The following is a 7,227-nucleotide window of genomic DNA, read 5'->3' on the forward strand; positions in this document are numbered from 1 at the left end:
ACCAGTAATTGAGCACGTTGTTAGCCACAGTGAGAAGCCTGTGGAACCAAACCGTGAGTTTTTCTTCTGGGGGAGGAGGGAACAGGGACTTGGGTGAGGCAAGTGAGAGGCACATAGGGTACAACTTTAAGGAGATGTTCATTCCTCGGTGGTGGCCCTGCACGGTAGACCTTGAGCGTGATGCCTCCTTTCTGTAGTGCCAGCCCGGGAGGGGATATGGAGGAGCAGGTGGGCCACAATTTTATGATTAGAGCTGTGTGTTTAGCAGATGGCTCTGAAAACTCTGTTTAGAATAGAAGGGGAAAAGTGAGGCGAGATTGTGTAACTGTTATCATTATAAGAGTTCAATCAGAGGAAATGTGGAAGTGGGAGGTGGGAATCAGTATAATAGTTCCTTTTAAAGAGGTCATATAGACAGCAATAGAGCTGATGATCACCACTGCCATAACTGCTAGCACTCAGGGAGTGCTCGCCATGGGCCAGTTCCAAATGCTTTCCACATATTCAATGATTTAATAATGATGGAAACAGCCCTCAGCCTGGAGCCCAGAGAGCTGAGTGTTAGTCTAGTTATGCTCTAACTCATTGTGGGAGCCTCTTTGACCTGAGCTCCTCCACCTGTAAAATGACTGAGTTACAGCAGACAGTTCCAGAAGCCCACCAGAGCCCTGAAATGCCACGACGTAACTCCTGACATATGAGTATATTCATATCAGCTCACCTAGAGAGAGAACCCAAACCTTGGAGATCTCAATCTCAGATAATTCAAGATCTCCCAGCTCAGGTGCCTTGGGAGGTAAATCCCTCTATCCTGACTCTTGTCTTTTATTGGGTCACTGGTAACCACTTCTCGTATTTCTAGGTTGCAGGTCCCCCTTGAAGACTGAGATTCCCTCAATCTGATGGTCAGTTCTGCCTTTTCTTTCTGAGCCCCTCTCCACCTTTATCCAACACCCTGGCTTGGCCCACATTTCCCTGCCCTCTCCTATTGCTATTGTGTCATTAACAAAACTCCCCGACCCTTGCAAAGCCCCTACAGCAGAACCGTCCCATGAGAAAAGCAGTGGATTTAATAAGCTTCCCTTTAAATGGCCCCAAATCCCTTCCAGTGATTAAGGGGGGAAAATGGCTACACACAGGGCAGAGTCTCCTGGTGCAGGAGGTGAGAGAGCGAAAGAAGAAAGAAAGTTCCCAAGATCCCGGGCCTCAGGGACCAAATTAAAAAAGCAGCACCGCTTATTCAAAATCAGATGAATGTCAGTGGGACGTTTGTCAAACAAACTTGTCATTATTTGTCACAATTTGAGGAAGTATCAGTCAGTAGTCACACTTGAGCATGCAACAGAGTTATTTATAGCTGCCAGCCTACAGTTTTAACTAATGCAGGGCCAAGGTTCCATGTTATAAACAGCTTTATTTATAATGATTGTGTGGCTATAAATAGTTTGGTTCACTGCGTGTAGCAGAATAGCTCAGTGCTGTGCTGCCAGAGCTGGAGCCAGGAGGAATGTGCAAGCGGGGAGGTGAAGCCTGTTTGTCCCTCTTCTTGGTGGACCCTCTCTGGGAGTCCTTGGCCAAGGTATTTCACCCTCTTCCTCAATGTCCCTTTTGGGATGAGGAATTGTGCCACATTGTGTTCCCAGGAGATGGTAGAGGTTACTCAATTAATTAACACCTTCACCAAGATCTCCTGAGGAAAGGTTGAAAGGGAGGGGACATGCAAGCGCCACCTCCTTTGTGCCTATTCAGGGACAATGAGCTAATTACAGTCTCCTTCTCATACAGGAGGGTGGAGGGAGATATCCTGTTATTCTTGTGAACAGGCAAAGCTCTAAGGGCTTGTTTATAGCTTCAGATTTAATTTGACCAACAGTGACATTCTCTTCTAAGAATAAGCGATTATCAGGAATTTAGAAATTTCCTAGTTTCTTGTGTCAGCAGAACCTTGTCTAGGGAGTGGGGGTGGGGTGGATGGAGAAAGCAGAAGAGAGGAAGGGGAATACGTATACATAAATTTAACATGTAAAATACATAGGAATGTCAGATTAAAAACTGATCATTATACTGTTTGGCATAGGGGCAGTATTTTTACTATCCGGTGGACAACTTTCACCCCTCCCCTCAAAAACTCTTATATTTATTTGTCATTCTGGAATTTCTGGTTCTACACATATCCTCACCCCACCTCACCCCAAAAAACCTTACACACAGTTTTAATACTGTTAGGCTAAATCTTATTTTGGCTTTTTTTTTTTTTAACAAAAGGTGTGGCTGTGGAAAAAATTGATTGGATCTTAATTTGCAAAATTAGTTCTGGTTCATTTTATTGCTGTAATTTAATACTCATAATGATTTTCTGACACATATGTTTTAGCAGCAAGATCTACTTCCTATTCATTTTTCATTTCAATACAGCTGAAGTATATTAGGCGGGATGGAACAAATCAGAGAGAGCGGCGCCCTGCAAGAAACTGACATCATGCTGCCATCTTGGCATCCTCTCAGGCATGCCCTGAGCCCCTGGAAGTGCGCTTGCGCGTAGGTACACCCAGGGATTTGGGGCAGAATGACATAAACAGGCAATAGTTCTTGAAAAAGGGATTACATTTGTTTTCATTATATCGTCATCAGCATCTTTGCTATCACCACCATCATTATTGCAATTCTTTGTCCAAGGGTGCCGTGAGATGTGTCCCGTTTGAACTTTTCCCACTGGCGCTTCAGTGTGGAGAGCCTGCCTCAGTAAGCCAACAATTACGCCACGTGAGATGTGTGACACTGATGTCCAGGACCCAATGCCACAGGACCTTGAGGAGGACTTCTTGTCTTGATCTGGGTGCTAGGGAGGGCATCGTGAAAAAGGGAGTCCCTGGTTGAATCCTATGGGAGGTGCCTTAGGGCAGTGACTGTGTCTTTGTGTTTCTATATAGACCTCCTGACATAGCAGACATATGGTAATTATTTGTAGAGGGAGCAAGCGAAAGTTGACTCTCTTTTGGAATTTGACTGTCTCTGTGGGAACATTTATGCTGTGCCTTTGTAATGCACAAATTAATGAAAAATGGTTAAAAAATGAAAAATTAAAGAAAGGAGAGATTTCTAGGGTGCACGCACTGAGTGGGATGAGGAGTCTTTTCTGACTGATGCACTGGCATTCCTAATCAAAATGGTAAACTCCTTATCGAATTATGGCAAGAAATCCAAGGCCAAGGTGCAGAGTAGAAAATGGAACGATGTGCGTGTTCAGGTGAATTGATTTCAGCGGCCTCCCTGTTTATGTTGGGAAACACCTTCACCTATTCATGGGGCTAAGACCTCATCTGGCATGGGCTCCAGTTCTGTGCTCACAAAGGAGGTGGCCTTAAAGCCAAAAGGAATAGGACAAATGCAAGGAGATGGATGNAATGAATGACTATTGAAGAAATGAATGAGTGAGGGTTGTAAAAGAATTTTAAGGATTTTTAATACCTAATGCCCCAAATCTCATTTCAGTAAGTTATATGCACAATAGCAAAAAATTATTTTATTTATTTATATCTATGCTTTCTAAGTTAGAAGTTACTTGTAGTGAGGCTCATGTAACTATTCTTTTTTTGGTCCCCCAAATCAGCTTAGGCAGTATTTTGCTCAAGCCAATGGTCAATAAATGTTGCTGAATCACCAAGTATTGATTTCCGTCATCTGTGCTATGCATTGTCCAGAAAACCAATGAGAAAAGGCTGGCTTGAATCTATTTAGGGGTCATTATATTCTGCTCTTCAGTGTTGATCACCTTCTTTCTTTGGACTATGGTGCCACCTGACCTAACTATTCATGTCTCATTTCTTTAGTTCATGGGAAGAGATAAGAATGACAAATTGTGTCCAAACTTTTTATTGCTGGTGTAAAAGATCTTTATTTCATTTGTATGAACATGCAAAAATTATGACATTCTGTGTCTTTTGGGGGGAGATTGCTAGCCTTTTCTTAGAAGAAACAGATTGCCAGTCAGAGAGAGAAAGCTCAAAATGATGGAAGGAGGCCAGGCCAGGTAACAGCAATGCCCCCATCCACCTGGCACGAGGTGGTGATGGTACTCGTAGAGGCAGGCTTGAAGCCAGGCCTGCTTTGTTTTGATTGTAGCCAGTGTCATTTCTGTGTAAAATTCTCAACAATCACATTTACAAGCCATTTAACAGACGCTATAACCACCCCGACATTCGGGTGTTCATCAGATTTTGCCTCCTATGACAGGCCCTGAATGAGCGTTAAGATTTAATGTGATTGGTTTTGGCAGGCTGCATCTCCCCATCTTCCTGGCAAACCCCTCCATGCCCTCCATCATCACTGAGACCTACTGGAGGCACACCTGTTATGAAGAATGCCACCCAATTATTGCGCAGGACTGACACACACCCACACCCACACATGCTCACACATCCTTTAATTATGCTCCTGGAGAAACAAAAACAAAGACAACAAAATAATGCTTTTCACTGAGTGAGATGAGGCTTTCGCTTCAACTTCTGTGCATTGGTTTAATGAAGTGGAAATAACCATACTCTACATATTAAGGAGAGGAAATGTACTTCTTGTTTGGGTTGACAGACACACATTTGGGTCAAGGAAATCTATGTAGAGGACAGGAAAGTTGGACATTCATTCATTTGTTCATTCATCCATTCATTCATCTGAAAAGCCCCAGATACTGTGGGTATGGGGAAATGTTAAATAACAGTTTCTGCCTTTTCTCCCTTTGCCCTCTCCTTTTTATAAATAAAGAATGAAGCAGAGGTGCATAGAAATAACTTTAGCACAATGAGAAATTTTGTAGTCCAGAAACAATCCAAACATTATCAGGGCACAGAAGAAGCATGTCACTGCCCGCAGGTGACCAGGGAGCTGTTTGGAGAGGGCGAGGTGTGATCTGAGTCTTAAAGAGTTAAGAGGTATTTGTCTATCTCGGTATAAATTAACTTGGCTCCCTGTCCCTTGTTCCTTTCTTTCAGTGTGTCATGTCAGCTTGTTAAGAACAAGAGCTGTGTGTCCAGTTTCTTTATATAGCGAGAGCCTGGCCCAGTGCCTAGTGCATGGTAACCACTTACCATATTTTAGCTGAATAAATGAACAAATCTATAAATGGCAGGTACTGGGATTCTTGATGTAGCACACTTTAGTAAGTCAAGGTCAAGATCTTAGTTTGGCTTTAGGTGACAGCAGGCAAGGTAATGTCGCAAATGTACAGGGTACACAGTAGGGCCTAGATGCTGTCCATGTGGGGCTTGGTAGAAAGTTACCCCAGATCTAACCATGGGTGCAGAGTCAACTGTTGACTGTGGATAATAGAAGACCACCACTACTTCACCCTTCTAGCCAGGGAGGTGGACTTCCATGGGGAAACTCTGCCTAAGGAGTGGTCCCTGGGAAGGCTCNTGCTACAGAAAGAAATCTCTGCTGTGAGACAGGAATCCTCTACAGCGGTTCTCAACCTTTCACAGGGGTCGCCTAAGACCATCAGAAAACACATATTTTCGATGGTCTTAGGAACCGAGACACCGCTCCTCTATCCGTCTCCAGGCCCACATGCAGATACGCCCACATACCAGTACCCGGCGACCCCTGTGAAAGGGTTGTTCGACCCTCAAAGGGGTCGCAACCCACAGGTTGAGAACCGCTACTCTAGAACCACTTGACAAGGTATTTGTTGGATTTCTCTCTACCTGGCATCCTTATCACCCTGAATAATGTTTCACCCCACCCATCCTATCCCACATCCCCACCCCCTGCCCCTTAAGAAATTTAGAAGAGGGTTCTAAGATTCTCTGTTTTGAAGTGGAGGAAAGCATTTGCCTGGTTTCCCTGTCTATAAGCCAGGACATCTCCTATCTAGAGCGCTAAACATGCAAGATTTCACATGGGAGCTCAGATATGGCCCTGCATAACGAAAGTATTAAAATGCTTAAACAATTTAACTCCAAAAAAGTAAGATTGCTTCTTGGTATCCATCCAAGTTGTGGATTTGTGTGCCGATAGGTAATGGCCTTTTCCGGTAGCCATCACTTCTGTCCATGTGTGAGCCATTTCTGACTCTGAGATTCTCTCTGCTCAGACTTCAGAAGCATTATGCCCCAGTGTACTGTTTTTTAACAACTGTCTGCCCTTATTTTTAATATTCACACAGACATATTTGTGGCCTAGAAAAGTTTCTCAAGGGAAGAAATCTCACTTGTTCCCCTGACACTCTCTTTCTTCTATCAGTTCTCATTTCCCTGGTTTAGCAGATTCAGTGAGTGGTATATGAACAAAAAAAAGTGACACTGCTTGGAATATGAGAGTTATCAGAGAAATGGGTCATAGAATCCTTGAGTGATAGGACTTTTCCTTTTTTTTTTTCATGTTGTATTATAATGACCTATTTGCTTTTCTGTTGGATTCGTCACATTAAGAACTTCTAGAGGGAGGAACCATGCTTATTCAGGTTGTATCTCCAATGCCAAGCTAATATCCAGCATCCAGTGCATAAGCAACACTCAACACTTGAATCACTCAATAACTCTGATTTAGGGTGAACGGCATTACTAGAATAGGGTGTAATGGGTTGAATGGTGGCCTCCAAAAAGATATATTATAGTCTAACCCTGAGAACCAGTGAATGCGGCCTTATTTGGGAAAAGGATCTTTTCAGGTGTAATTAAAGATCTCAACATGAGATCACCCTGGTTTATCCAGATGGGCCTTAAACCCAGTGACAGGTGTCTTTATAGAAAGAAAAGAGGAGGACACACAGACAGAAGAGATGCCATGTGAAGAGGGAGGCAGAGATTGAAATCATTCATCCACGAGCCAAAGAATGCCTGAAACCACCAGAAGCTGGATGAGGTGAGGAAGGATTCTGCCTAAAGCCTTCAGAAGGAGCGTGGCCCTGTCAACACCTTGATTTTGTGTTTCTGGCTTCTGAACAGTGAGAGAGTAAAACCCAGAGTTTATGCTAATTTGTTACGGCAGCTCTAGGAAACTAATACAGAGGGTAGCCTGCCTTCAAAAAAAGCCATTAAAATTAACACTCAGAGCTTGGCTCCTAGTGCTGGAAAGAAGAGACAGAGGAAAGGCTGGTTAAAAGATTCCTGTTGGCAGAGCCTAGGGGCCAGGGACTATCGAGAGAGGCTAGGAAGCGTGGAACCTTAATGTCCAGGGGCCTGAGAGACGGAAGGAAGTTTTTACCTAGGCTAGAGAGCTGGGGTAGCAGGA

The 7,227-nt window shown here is 43.7% G+C and overlaps 1 long non-coding RNA gene across 1 annotated transcript; it reads left to right on the plus strand.

The window, feature by feature from the left end:
• Positions 1–941: 941 nt before the first annotated feature.
• On the plus strand, positions 942–3,386 carry LOC109393183 (uncharacterized). The gene is made up of 3 exons (XR_002126203.1): positions 942–1,579; positions 2,416–2,538; positions 2,677–3,386. It is a non-coding gene; the product is annotated as an uncharacterized LOC109393183 (long non-coding RNA).
• Positions 3,387–7,227: the final 3,841 nt, after the last annotated feature.

Source organism: Hipposideros armiger, unplaced genomic scaffold (assembly GCF_001890085.2).
Source record: "Hipposideros armiger isolate ML-2016 unplaced genomic scaffold, ASM189008v1 scaffold_369, whole genome shotgun sequence".
NCBI lineage: Eukaryota > Metazoa > Chordata > Mammalia > Chiroptera > Hipposideridae > Hipposideros > Hipposideros armiger.